The sequence below is a fragment of the Phasianus colchicus genome, chromosome 3, assembly GCF_987193195.1.
Source record: "Phasianus colchicus chromosome 3, bPhaCol1.hap1.1, whole genome shotgun sequence".
In the NCBI taxonomy this organism is placed as follows: domain Eukaryota; kingdom Metazoa; phylum Chordata; class Aves; order Galliformes; family Phasianidae; genus Phasianus; species Phasianus colchicus.
In genome coordinates, this window is record NC_143438.1 from 12636756 (window position 1) to 12651383 (window position 14628).

The window sequence follows — 14628 nt, forward strand, 5'->3', positions numbered from 1 at the left end:
ATTTTTAAATTAATAGCCCCTCCCGTGAATTAAGTTGTGAATCACAAATGATTATTCAACTTATTAAAGGAATTAAGTTGTCAAATGAATTCATTTCCTGTACATCAAATAAATAAAAAAAAGAACTCCCTCTATAAAGCCATCATACAAGAGCTCTCGATGAAATACCAGAAGCTAATTAAATGTAAACATCTCTTCTGCTACATCAAAGTCAAAGCTATAAATGCTGAAGAAGCTTCTCAGTCAATGACCTGCTGTGTGTCTCAATGTAAATGAAGTCATGATCCTGCAGATACCTATGTTCTGATCTCATCCCAGTCTACCACAACATTTACCACTGCTGTATTTCAGCAACCTGCCGAGCACATTTCAGAGCTTGTAGGGACTGAAAACTCCCAGCTTGCCAGCATTAAGTTATTGAAACAGAAACTGTGGCTCACAGGCCTAAGCATGACTGACCACTCACTCCATTGTGGTCGGTGATTTCTTTCATTCCCACAGATTCAAAGACGCTAGAGAAAAATAATTAAATGTTCAAGTCAGTCAGTAATACCCTAAAACTCAAGAAGAACAGAGTATCACCAACTCACAGTGAGCGAGTGGTAGGAATCAATTTCAAAAGCAGCAGGCTTATGCCAGATACTTGAAAACAGCACTCTTAGTTCTACTCAAAATGTGGCGTTCACAGGGATCCAGTGTGGCCAAATCTGGTAAAGTTACCTGAAGTCTGATTAGACTAACAGTGTAATCAAATTCAATATGAGCAAAGTTACTGAGAGATGTAATAATCTGCAGGATCTGGCCCACCTTCTAGATAATTAAATCTGTAGGAAAACTGTTTGATTGAGTTAATCCACTGAGTTACTAACTTTGAGACAGAACTTTAACTTTGTGTGTGCACAAATGCATGCTTGTGCACGTGCTGGGGGCATTACATAGGCTGGAAGAATGAATGCTTAAAGCAGTAAGTGCAACTTTTATATTATTAGATACTAATACATTATCAGAGCCTTCTAATACAAAAATCTCTTTTATGGTAAAAGACAAGACAATAATCCTATATTATACTTTCACCACCTGGCTACAGTCAATATCACTGCAGCAAGTTTTGTATCAACACTAAAGTCAGTATAACGATAAAACTCCTAGATCTCAGATGTATTGATCTGTTTGTTGTAGAGCTACATAATTGTTTATTAGCCACCCTTAAAATGTGAAAAGCAGAGGATAAGCATTTCCAGCTGGTGGGTGAAGATGAAGTTACTATGTTTGTACTGAGACATCACAGCAAACATCTACTGTGGGTAGGACACCCCCTTGGGTGGTTTTGTTGGTTCTTTTTCTGTCTATGTTTTAAAAGATTACCAAGTGACCCAAAAAAGGTTCAGAAAGCAGAACTGATCCCACTTGCATGAAGCTGCTGCTAGGTGCCAGTCAGCCCTAGTGGACAGCACTGCTGATGCACAGTGCCATTACTTTTGTCCCATCACTGTTTTGTCACCACTGTGCTATTTTAGTGCTGAGCTTACTTTCCACTTCAAATATTGCAGTGCACTATCTAATACGTTTTTTGACAGCCTCAGAAGACAAGAGTGCTCTCCCAGTGATTACACTGTCTGTAAGTCTCCAGCGAGGCCACACTGTCGGGAAGGTTGTAAATAATGACAGAGCATTTTTCAGTCTCTCTAGGTGACAGCATTCAGGAGCACTGAATGAGGCTGCTGAGTTTTTTAAACACGGAAATGTTCAGGGATCTCAAGTTCAAAAGAGACGGGGATCTCCTAAAAAGAGTCTAGCGGAGGGCAACAAAGATGATGAGGGGCCTGGAGCATCGCCTGTATGAGAGACCTGGGGTGCTCAGCCTGGAAAGAGAATGCTGAGTGGGGAACTCATCACTGTTTACAAATATCTAAAGAGAGGGAGCCAAATGGGTGGGAGTGGACTCTTTTAGTGGCATACAGCGATAGAACAAGGGGTGGCAGGCAGAAACTGGAACACAGGAAGTTCTAGTTTCTACTGGAACACAAGGAAGAATTTCACTGTCGAGAGTGGCAGACCACTGGAACAGGCTGCCCAGAAAGGTTGTGGACTCTCCTTCTCTGGAGGTATTCAAGATCTGTCTAGACATTTCACTGTGTAACTTACTGTAGGGAATGTGCTTTAGCAGGGGTTGGGCTTGATGATCTCCAGAGGTTCCTTCCAATCCCTACAACTCCGTGATCCTATTACTCTGTGAAATGGGAGCTTATGGTGATTCACTCTCAATGAGAGTTATTAGCCACACATCCCTCTCTGGCTAATAAATAAGCCAAGTACTTAGTAAAACTGCAAGGTTTTCCCTCTCAAGATGCTAACTTCAGTATAAAATGGAGTAGCTGGGCCATGGAGTTGCTGTCTGCTCTAGCAGCCTACTCACCCATGCCCAGCAGTACCTGAGCAGTGCATCATCATCCCTTCAAGACTACGTCCTTTCTACTCAAGTTTGCCACTGCAAACAGCTACACTGGTTTACTGTGTCCCTCATCCCCAGCTGTCTGCTCTAGCTTTATGCCACAAATCACCACCCCTGCAGCAGCTGACAAAAACACGCGCTTGTTCCTCCAGCACTGCAGTTCACAGTCTGCTGTAGCTAGCTGAAAATTGTATTTACCAGGGGTTTGTGTTAATATATACTGCATGAATGCTTGAGGCATTGGTGGACAGCTGGAAATACTTGAGCCCTGCACACTGCCACATCAGAGCACTACAGGGCAAAAGAAACTGTGTGATCACCAGCAGAGTTGTCTCTGCTCATCCATCAGGCAACCATGTGGTCTGAGTCCAGGTACTTCACAGCAGGAGAGAGTATACCAAGGCCATAGCCCTCATCTCTTGAGGAAAAGCCTGGAGACAGTGCATGATCACTGCATGTAAACCAACCAGCACAAGGCCACAGAACACCTTCAGCCCAGGGCCCTGAAAAATGGGAAGGCCCTCAGGAATTTCCACAGATATTTGGCATTAGGAGGAATGGTGTTCTCCCAGATACAAGAATCATGGGTGCAACAAGCTGAGAAGCTTTGTGATGTGTTTGTTCACTTAGGTGCAGTTGGGGTGACACAACAAGGAAACTACAAACACGACAGAGGAAAAAGCTGCGTTTTGACATCTGTGACACAAATGCAAGGTTAATAATGACATGTACCAAAAACCAGGTTAGCAACTCCACAACAGCCAAGCTATTAAAAAGCCAGCCATCACCAGTTGAGCCAAAAAAAATACGAGACTTAGCATTGAAGCTGCCAAGCTTTAACAGCCCTGCATTGCCCATGTTGTGGAGGAGTAAGAACATAATCTATAGAGAATTTTAATGCAATGTAATATTCTCATTGAAATGAAAGCTACATTCTTGTAATAACTAAACCTTTCTTAATGTATTCCAGGCTGAATCAACGTTCCAGGTTATCGCAGGAAATCTAAACACGCAGCAGGCATGAAATTTGAAGTTGCAAATTTACAGCTGCAACTTAGCCCCCTCACATAATGAAGTTTTCTGTATTAGTGTGTAAGCTCATAGATTTACACTTCTGTATTTATTACCAGCGTAGACAAATTAGAGTTGCTGCAGGAAACATAATTTTGAATTTCTTGGCTGTCATGGCTTAAAATTTGCAGTCACGGTGTTCCCATAGGATAAGCATTCTCCCTTTTCCTTCACCAAATTAATTTTTTTCCTTAGCTATGTATAGTAAGTTCTGTATATTCATACATGTGTACACCTACACACATATGCATATATTCATGTATATACCGGAGCTCACACACACACACATCCAAAGGAGAAAACAGAGAAGTTTCAACAGAGAGCTTTTACAAATGCTGATAAGCAGATATGCTGTGGGATTGAATTTTTAAAAGCAGTGTGAATGGATGGGTTTAGAAGTGATGCACTGCTTTGACTTCCTGTGGGGAGCTGCAGAAAAGTGATGCTTCTCAGTGCACAGGGGCAGTGACTGCACAGTAGGATCTGTCCTCTTCGGACAGTAGTCTGCTCCCCAGACTGTTTGTCTCTGCAAGCTCACATGAAGATATGGGAACTTTTAGTGTCCAGTGGAAAATCACCTCTTGTCTTGATTTCAGGCACTCTGCTTGTATGCAGGGACCATTTTCTGAGTGGAAGTGGCTTTCTTCGCAAATGGATGAGAATGCTATGTCCTTGATTTTAAGATCATGTGGGTGCTTCAACTGCCCCAAGTAAGTTCCCACCATGAATTTATTCAGTGTTGAAGCTGATTGCTTTTACTTCTCACAGAAGCAAGACAGAAAGAAGAGAATGCAAAGAAGGCATCAGCTTTTAAGTGAACAAAAGGGTGCACTTTTCCCACCCTGCGGAAACTAAGCACCTGTTAGGAGAGTAAGGGGAAAACCCAAAAGGGACTAAAATTAATGGTGGACAGGTCCTCTAGTAACTATTAAATAGTGATCCAACTGAATTTTTGATTCAGCAATTCTCTCATCACTGTAAACTGGATCAGTGAAATTAAAGAAGGATTACACTGTTTCCACACTTGCTCTGCTGTTTGCCAGCACAGCAGACAGTATGCTTGAGCCAGATGGTTAGATACAGGCTATCAGGTCTTCTGTCTTCAAGGAAATTGCTTCTTTCATAGCATTCTGCTAACTGTAACATTTCTAAACCAAATATCCTTTATTTTCTTACATTAGTTACTTTTCATTTTAAAGCAATTATTAAGGACAGCATAAAGAAGTTGAGCTACTAAACAGAACCATGTGTATACAGATTACAGTCATCTCTGGCATGGCAACACTAGCACACAGTCAGGTTTTCTAGAGACTCTGGAGCAGGGGGAAAGAGGAAGGATTTTCCCAACATTCCCACAGCTGTCCCCGTTTTCCTTTCTGTTCACTTTCTAACCAGCTTGGTTCCTTCTCGTTCCCAAAGGTTTTAATTGGTGGTAGCTGACTGAAAAGTTTAATTTCTAAGATGTGTTTAGGAGCCCCAGTTCAGACCCTGCTCTTTTCTTTCAGAAGAGAGTCCAAGTGAAAGCCACAGGGAGCATTTGCCTTACAGTACTGCAGCTGACTAGACTTGCCAATCCACAGCCACAGCTCAAATCAATCAAACAGTATCCCAGTTCTACACTCTGGCTGCTGCAGTTCACATTCCTTCATGGAAGCAAAGAAAGGGGGATGGATGTCACACTCTGCTCTAGAGATCAGTACCTTGGGAAAAAAATCATGTGTCTGGAAGAAGGGCTCACTTGTTTGTCAGCAGCAGCCTCCATCATAAAACAGCACTGGGTTACAAACAACTGTGCTGCCTCACCATGGTGAAACACTCTGTCCTTACTTCTCTCATTCCTGGGGGAAAAAGTGACAGAATTACAGAAATAAAGGAGAAATCTTGTGGGGAAAAAAAAAAAAAAAGTAGGAAAGTGCCATAGCACTTCAATCAGGGAGGAATCCATCTCTGACTTAGGGATAAGGATGTGGTGAGGGACCATGACAAAGGCCTTGCAGCTGTTCAGACAGATGACATCAGACTCTAACCCTTAGTCCACCGATGCCATCACTCCATCATAGAAGGCCGTGAGGCTGTGCTGGCTGTCTCAGATCACCTGCTCACTCCTCATATGCCTCAACATGTTTTCCGGAAGATCAGTTCCATGACCTTCCCAGGCTCTGGTCTTCCTTTCTAAAATCCTGCTTTAAAAAGGCAAGTTTCTCTAGTCACTGTGCCAAAGAAGGGCTCGTCCGGGATTTGAACCCGGGACCTCTCGCACCCGAAGCGAGAATCATACCCCTAGACCAACGAGCCGATGTACTACAGGTCGCCCCGCCCATCTTTTACTCCCAGCGCCCTGACACTGCTGCTACACCTCCTCCAACAACTAGGATGAGCAGTGGTGCTGTAGCAAAATGAATACCTGGAAAGCTTTTAAGTTAAGCAAGTCCATCCAGAATTACTGCTGAGTGCCACTGGAGAGGGACAGCGCTTTCTTAAACACAACATTGTTTTATGCTGCAAGCATTTCATTTTAAAGTCAAGCTTATTTAATTTTGTCACGGGCAAGGCTTCAAGTTTAAAACTGTAATATGATTCTCTGAGTGCAAATATATACTTTAAGTAGACCTTGCAGTCAAAAAACTGAGAAAAAATGCATGTCTTTTGTGATGTTATCCAAGTACAAAAGAACTACCTCTACTGTCATAGAATATGTTATTTTTATATGATAGTGAGGAACTGAAGAAGAGCAGGAAGGACATAAAAAATAGAATTGACCTCACCCTATGACAAGCAGGGTTATCACAGTCTTACAGCGCACACAGTGCAAAGATATTTCAAGATATCCATGCACTTGGGTATGTGGATATTCCTTGCCACTTGCAATCTGATTATGAAAAACTCCAAAAAGATAAATACAGATGATTCCTCAGTACTGATGATAGACGATCTCCTCTGTGCTTGAGTGGTCAGAAATATTTTCTCATTCCCATAGAAGAGGTAAGATTCACAAGCAAAAGCACCACAAGGGAATGTCTCAATGTCTCTCTACTACTCACTCTCGCATCTTCGCAACTTCTTACAACCCCATCTGAAAACAGCAGGGCAAAGAAGAGATTAGTCTTACACGTTCCTACAGCAGCAGCTCTAGGTCTACTGTGCAAAGATAGTCTGCTCATGCTTCTTCCCTCAGGCTATTGGTTCCCAGTCGATGGCCCACTGAGCAAACTAGCTTCATGGTGCTAAACTTCTCCCATTTCAAACACACGTACCTCACTGCAAGGCAATCAAAAGCAAATTAAAACTTTTTATGGAATCTCTTTTTCATCTAGCAGTTGCTATCAGAGAATTGTTCTGACACAAAGAGGAGCAGGTGGGACAACCCACGTTATGGTGTTCTTTACAAAAAATGAGCAAGATTGTGTTGTAGGGAAGGAATTCAGTAGATTTGGAATTCTCAAAATGGTAAACAGTATTAACTCTGTGGTCCTTGTCTCTGTCAAGAAAATTGGATGGAGATGTATTTCTTTCCACAGACCTGAAAATAAACTCTTATGAACAGAACCCGGTGACAGCTGCTGGGCCAGCATTAATGAAGGTCTCATAATTGACACCTACAACTGTCCTATCTCTCTTTCTGTGTTCAGTCTGCCCCTTCCACCCAAATCCCCAACCACAGAGGAAGGATCACTCTGTCAGGCTTTCTTTTTTTTTTTTTTTTTTTTTTTTTTTTGTAGCAGGTATAAAAAGGGGAGAGAAGACACAGACCATAGAAAACAAGTTGACAATGAATGAAGATTTCATGTCCCAATCTTGTACTTTTATAAGAACTATCTACCATGCCTGCAAGGAACACACAATAAAGTGGTGTAAGTCTGCAGAAACTCAGCTTCTCAGCAGATACTAAAAATGTGTTCTTTGGCTGTGCTGTGCACCTGTGACTCCTGCAAAAGGCATTGGCTGCAGCTGGCATTCAGTGTTTCCCATGCTCAGAAGTCAGGTTTCCTCCTATCTGTTGGTTTGGTTTGTATGGTTTTTCATCAGAATGCTTAATAACAGTGCTTAGATAAATAGCACAGTGGGGTAAAATACAGCACACATCAACGGTTCATATAAAAGATTTCTATCTAAATAAAAAATACAAGTATTTAGAAAGAGACTGCAGTAATACGAAGATGTATTTCTTCCAACTACACAGCGTAACAATAGAAACAAATTGGACACAACGTTTTATTACAGCTTAGATGAGAAATCTCATATAACACGCCACTGATTATATTTTCTTTTCTTCTCATTAAATTCCCAGCTCTGGAAAGTTATTGTTTAAATGGTAGAGTCTCCAGAATAACTGAATATGGCTTGCAACCAAAATAAACACATAGCCCAAATCTCAGAGGCACATGCAACACCTCTGTGAGGTCTCTTTGTCCTGCCTAACAAGCTGTAATTTTTTTCTCTTCCTCCTAAAAAGCAGAGACTTCCAGAAGTCATGCTGATGCCTCATACGTTTCCCCACAAAATTCCCCCAAAGTACAAAACCAGCAATAAAACACAAGGGTAGTGCAGAAAGCTTAAAACAATATCCAACTGTAAAGAATAGCAGGTAAACTAGAGAGAAACTGAAATGAAAGGCTCTACTTTCTTGCCCAATACTCCAAAGAGAGAGAAAAGCATTATTATTATTATTTTTTTTCAGGCGAACCCTGAGTCCTTCCAAACAGAAAGCTACAAAGATGGTACCAGACCAAGACAAGAGCTATGCAGAGCATTTAAATATGCAATTACAAAACACAAAGAACACTTACTGTGTCAAGTCAAGAGCACATCCAAACTTCTATGTGCAGAAGGCTATTTTGTAACACTCTTCTTCGTTTTACAAGAATCAGAAAATGGGTTCATTACTCCTGATGTAGGACAAGGGGTTATGTATGGGAATAGTTATGCAAAATGCATTTAATGCATCCACATGTGGATGCAAGCAATCCCCAACAGAGGTCATTTCTCTTCATTATTTAATTTTTTGAAAAACTGCAAAAGCAAGACTAATCCTCTGCAGCAAATGCACACCAAAGCATTACTTATTTTTCACTTTCTGTTCCAGGTAGTCACTACTATGGCTCACGCAGATGAATGCAGTTCAGGACAAGCATGATAAAAACAATAGCCTTTTCCAACCATGCCTTGTGTTGTTTGGCTATTCTCTGTAGCCTAATTCACATGCTGATCAGAGAAGTAGTAGCTGAAAATCAGGGTTTTTATTAACACTGTGTACTTCTAAATGGTGCTCTTGTTCATGCATACACACACATGCACCCAGATATACTCTCCCCAGCCCTAAATTCCTAGTGAGGCTCTACGGTTCAGTTGCAATGGCTAATCATGATGCAGACAATGGCTGTAGGGGTTTAAGCATGATTTTAGAGACCACTGTACCAAAAGCCCTTTACAGAATGCATCCTTCATGCAGAACGTTTGCACAAATGTTAGAACAGCTATAAAGTTTGTCACCTTTGACAAAACCCAACTTTTTATACAAAAGTGGGAAGAAGAGTTACAGCGCATAGTTTCTTACTGATACCAAGATATACATATATATTTTGAACGTACATTGGTAGTGTATGATTACCAGTAAAGACCTCTGAATCTCCAAAGCCTCACGCTTACGCAGTACAAGTGCTTAGGTACACATTAAAACAGGAGCTTCTCTTTCATTAAATGATAATGTACAGTCGCAAAGGTATATTTAACTTTGCTGCAGGCAGTTTTTGTGATAATTATCAAGGGCTGACAGCATTCCATTAGCTAGACAGAGCACAAAACCACTGCCCCAGTCCTGAAGAGCCTTCTGTTCTAGGACACTGTCAGAGAAAACATTCTGAGGCTGGAGGTACACAGTAACTGTATGACAACTGTAAACAGCAGGGAAAATAGAACTATTGAGTAGGGAAATTGATTTACTTCTCAGGTCAGGGCCAAAGACTGAAGTGAAGATAGTTCCTGTGCTATTCTCCTAGAAAGAATTCTATTCATTGCACTGTAATTAAACCTATATTAGAAAAACATTGGCAAGAGCACGTGGATTACCCTCCTTATTACCTACATACTTCTGTCGACAGTAAGATTGAAAGCACTTAATGCCTGTGGATTCCTGCTGAAACCAACAGCAGCTGGTTGTCATAACTTCACATAACCGATCCAAATTCTACTGTTATTTCAGATTTCCAGGTTTACTCCTTCACCTAATATTAATTTAATGTGGGTTTCAGCATATATATCACGTCTGGAAATTGTTTCGTGGCTTATTTAAGCACTCCTTCTACCCATTATACTTCATCATTTGGGATGCAATAAAGATTGTTTGATATATTCAGTAGAAGAATTACTCATTTGTGAGCTATTTGTTTTAAAGAGCCTAAACCAGCTAAACAGCAAATATATGAGGTTTAGAGATCAAAGGGATCCACAATAACACATGCTTCTGGAAGCTTAGCACTTTTTGCTAAGCAATCACTTAAATACTATCAGCTAGACCTTATATGGGTTGCACTGGCTTTTGCCTGTAGCAACATGATTCTACTGACCACATCGCAGCAATACTGGGAACTGGAAACTCATTTCTCCTTTACTTGATATTGGAAGGGTACGGTTGCTCCTTTTTGTTTTTAAATCTATTTTTTATTTTTCCAATTGGAAGGAAATCCCTGATGGTCTGTTCCCAGGTACTGGGAGTCTTCAGTTTGTATTGACAACATCCCTGTTACAATTACCATATTCTCTAAGTGTTCAGCGAGCATCCTCTAAACAAATGAAATGTTCTACATTCACTGACACATGAAATGGACACTCTTGAAGCACTGTTTTTCCTTCCGTTTGTGCCAAAGCTTTTTATTGGATATGCTGTGGATATTACCCAAAAAGAATTAAGAGGCTGCGTTTCTCCCATTTCATTTCAGCTTTCAGGAGCAAAGAGAAGCTGGAAAATTGTGTCGTTGACTCTTTTATTTGTTGTTTTAAACAGGTTATGCTTCTTCTTTTATGTGATAGTATTTTTAAATTAACTGTCCAGAAGGACAATGGAAAACACCTGGTTTGAGAAGACAGGAACATAGAGGACATGTTTACAAACTCTGTGGCCTTTGGATCTCATGGTTACTGCACAGCTGTGTCTCACTTCACTTAGGATGCCACCACTGGAACCTAAATAACAAAAAAACCCTCAAGAACAGCTGCATGAGTTCTTTTAAGTTACTCTGTCCTTTCTTCACTAGTCCTTGATGTTCCTTTCAATTACTTCTAGAACTCATTCTTTCCTGCAGGAATGCAGTTTTGGATGTCTGAGCCAGCAGTGTGTGCCTTTGGCCAAGAAGGCCAACAGTCCCTTGGGGTGCATTAACAAGAGTGCGGCCAGCAGGTTGAGGGAGGTGACCCTCCCCCTCTATTCTGCCCTGGTGAGGCCACATTTAGGCTAATGTCACCAGTTCTGGGCTCCCCAGCTCAAAAAAGACAGGGATCTCCTAGCAGGAGCCCAGCAGAGGGCCACAAAGAGGGCCTGGAGCATCCCCCGTATGAGGAAAGGCAGAATAACCTGGGTCTGTTCAGCCTGGGGCAAAGAAGACTGAGAGGGGATCTAATAAATGTTCATAAATACTAAAGAGAGGTGGGAAGCAAATGGATGAGGCCAGGTTCTTCCCGGTGGTGCACAGAGATACAACAAGAAGTAATGTCGTAAAATCTGAGCATAGGAAGTTCTGCACTAACATGCAGAAGAACTTTATGGTAAGGCTGATGGAGCACTGGAACAGGCTGCCCAGAGTGGTTGCGGAGTTTCCTTCAACAGAGATATTCAAGACCTGGTTGGACACCTACCTGTGTGACCTGCTGTATGGAACCTGCTTTGCAGGGGTTGGATTCAGTGATCTCTTGAGGTCCCTTCCAACCCCTGCGATCCTGTGATTCTGTGTGAAAAGGCAGAAGACTCCCATGTAGAAGAAACTCCTCTTTCCATCCTCATCTGTGACATTTCTCTTGAAGACCACAATGCTGTGGCACACTACTTCGTGGCATAGGCACCTTAATTCTTTTTTCTCCACTTTTCTGAAGTCAATTCTTGTTTATCCTGCCTCTAAAAACAAAGGTGCTGTCTCCTCAGTTGTGCTGAGGGGATGGGGCAGAACTGTGAAGTGGATCTGGGGACTGATAAGGCTTTAAGGAAGCACAGAGATAAAAAGTTCCCTGATCCACTGCTTCTCAGTGTAGGTACATACATACCTGTTGCAGTGCAAATGGAAGAGCAAAGCAGAAAAGCACACAGGAAAGAACAAAAAAATACGCCTCTTATCCTGTACTGAGAGAACCAAGGCTCTGGGAACAGGCAGTAGATAGCAATCACAAAAGCATCAAAATCTTCCAAATGTAGAGGAGTTTAAATTGCTGTGTCTGATAGGAACTGCAGTCAAAAAAAAGGACATCTTCCAAGTGGGAACAGAAGTATTTCACATTTCAAGCTTCCAAAACCTCCATGGCACTCTCCACATTTATTAGTAAGGCCCTATACTTCCCACATAGTTGAGAATTTAAAGAAACAAAGAAATAAATTCAACTTTTAAAGTAATCTGCCATGTCATAAAAACTGTACTGCTGTATTCCACAGACTGAGCAAAGCTTAAAGCCAGATGGATCAAAGGCTTGAGTCTAGTGCATTGATGTGCATTCACAAGAGGGGAATTATTACCTATGAAAGGTTATGGAGATCATGAGAGATCCCCAATGACAAGAGACACGCAATAGTTGTACCAGACTTCAGAAAAGCCAGGTGGCAAACCAGTGAACCAAAGGCTGGTAAGCTTTCCCTTTGTCACGGAAAACCATGCAGTGGGTGATCTTGAAACACATTTCTGCACACACAGAGGAAAAGGAAGTGACTAGAATTAGTCAGCATGGATTTACCAAAGCTGAATCAAGCCTGACCAACCTGAATGCTTCCTCTGATGAGATTTCTAATCCAGTAAAGGGAGAGAACAGCAGCTATAATTTACCTTGATTTTAGAAAGGTTTTTAGCATTGTCTCTTGAAGAATTCTTGTGCCCAAGTTAGGACATTTCTGTCTGGAAGGCTGGATAAAGAGATATGTAAAAAAAGCCAGTTGCATGGATAGACTCAGACAGCATTGGTTAATGAGTTCTTAATGGCTTTCCTGTGGAGTGTAAGTAGAGTATTGCAGGTGTCTGTCTATACTGGTACCTGTACAGTTTCACATCCTTATCAGTGACCTGGTAGTGGTGACCCAGTGCTTGCTCACAAAATCTGAAGCTCCCCAAACAGTGGGAGCTGATACACCCAGTAACCAGACTGCCATACAGAGGGACCTAAGCAGCCTGGAGGAATGAGACAGCTGTAACCTTACAAGATTTGAACAAGGATAAATGCCATGTTCTATACCTGAAAGAAGAGCCCTAAGCTGTAGCAAGAAAAGAGACTGAAGACTGACTGGGACACTGAACTCCAACTGCCTACAACAGCCACTTTGAAAGGTTTCTTAACTTCAACCCTACAAGGCACTGATCACTCTTGGATCCTAGTAAGTAAGAGAACTCTGACCCAAACCTACTAAAGCATTTAGGATACACCTGGCTTTGAGAACAGGAACTAGCTCATTGATTTAAAAGGATTACTCACAAGTTAAAAGCTCAGCACATGCTTCAGTACTTTGCCTGACTGAAGCCAGAAGACTCAGGTTCCTGGAGCTTCAATACCAGCACTGGCTATAAATGATACAACACCCCGATGAGAGGAGACTTGGTCAAGCAATTTCTAATCCAATCATGCAGTTCAGTACAGGGCTTCCCAAGAAAGAAGGTATTTTTGCCTTCTTTCTTTGCCTATCCAAAATTAAAAAGTAAGTTTCACAATGTTCTGCAGAGTTTACAGAGAAGCCCAAGAAGCTACATGGTACTGCAAACTGACATTCATTTAAGATGATCTACAGAAGTCACACATAGGAAAATTCAACTTTCCCAAAGTCATGCCAATAAAATATTTATGCTATTCCATCACCTATTCTGTTGTACCTCTACATGCATATACACACACACTTTATACATCTTCAATTACAGTAAAACTAATTAGACAATAAATCACAGCTGAGGCTGTACCTCATTTGTTCAGACATCCAAGTTGAATTTACATACTAATGGCTGTGCATTTGCCTTTAATAGATGCACTATTAGAAAGTAAGCGTAATAAATGAATAACCATTTAAGTTTGGAGTTACCTAATCTTGATGAAAAATATCTGAAAATGTAGCACCTAGTGAATCCATTTATTTTTTTATTGGAAAATAAAGCTAATCACAGAATAAGAAGATAAATATAAATTATATAGTATAGCATACTAATGATGGATTAGACAGACTCATTTTTTGCTCTGAACGCAGTAAGATTAAATTGGTTGAAATAGTTGGCTTACACATGAAATGATCTGTTTTCCAAAGCATGGAAAAAAGAACGTAGATTAAAAAGGTTTAATTTATAAAACATTTCCCTTGGACCTGCAAGTGAATTTTATATTCATAATCTACGAAGGCTTCAGGACAAACTACCTTGTCTCTCAGGAACTATCAGTTATGTGCACAAGAAAGATGCACAGGGATGATGACTGCCTCAGCAAACTGAAAAGTGCACAGTAACAACAGCATAAAGATGCTCTGTGTAGAGGTCTAATTCACATGGCACACTGAACAAAGGCAAATGGAAGTGAGGTAACCTTTGTTACCTTCCATAGGAGAATGACAGAATCAAAGAATTTTAGGGGTTGGAAGGGTCCTCCAGAGATCACTGAGTCCAGGACCCTACTAAAGCAGGTTCCCTACAGCAGATCTCACAGGAAATCATCCAGATAGCTCTTGAATATCTCCATAGGAGGAGACTCCACCACCTCTCTGGGCAGCCTGTTCCAGTGCACCATCACTCTCACAGTGAAGTTCTTCCTTGTGATAGTCTGGAACTGCCTGTGTTCCACTTTGTGCCCACTGCCCCTTCTTCCATTGTTGCTCACCACTGAAAAGAATCCTCCCCAATGGACCTGACTCTTGCACTTTAAATATTTATAAATAGTGACAAGATCCC

General features: G+C 41.3%; 1 protein-coding gene and 1 non-coding gene across 4 annotated transcripts in view; both read right to left on the reverse strand.

The window, feature by feature from the left end:
- FARS2 (phenylalanyl-tRNA synthetase 2, mitochondrial) overlaps positions 1-14628 on the reverse strand; it is a 243254-nt gene that overhangs the window by 80048 nt on the left and 148578 nt on the right. The gene's annotated exons all lie outside the window — the stretch shown is intronic.
- TRNAP-CGG (transfer RNA proline (anticodon CGG)) lies at positions 5747-5818 on the reverse strand. The gene has a single exon. It is a non-coding gene; the product is annotated as a tRNA-Pro (tRNA).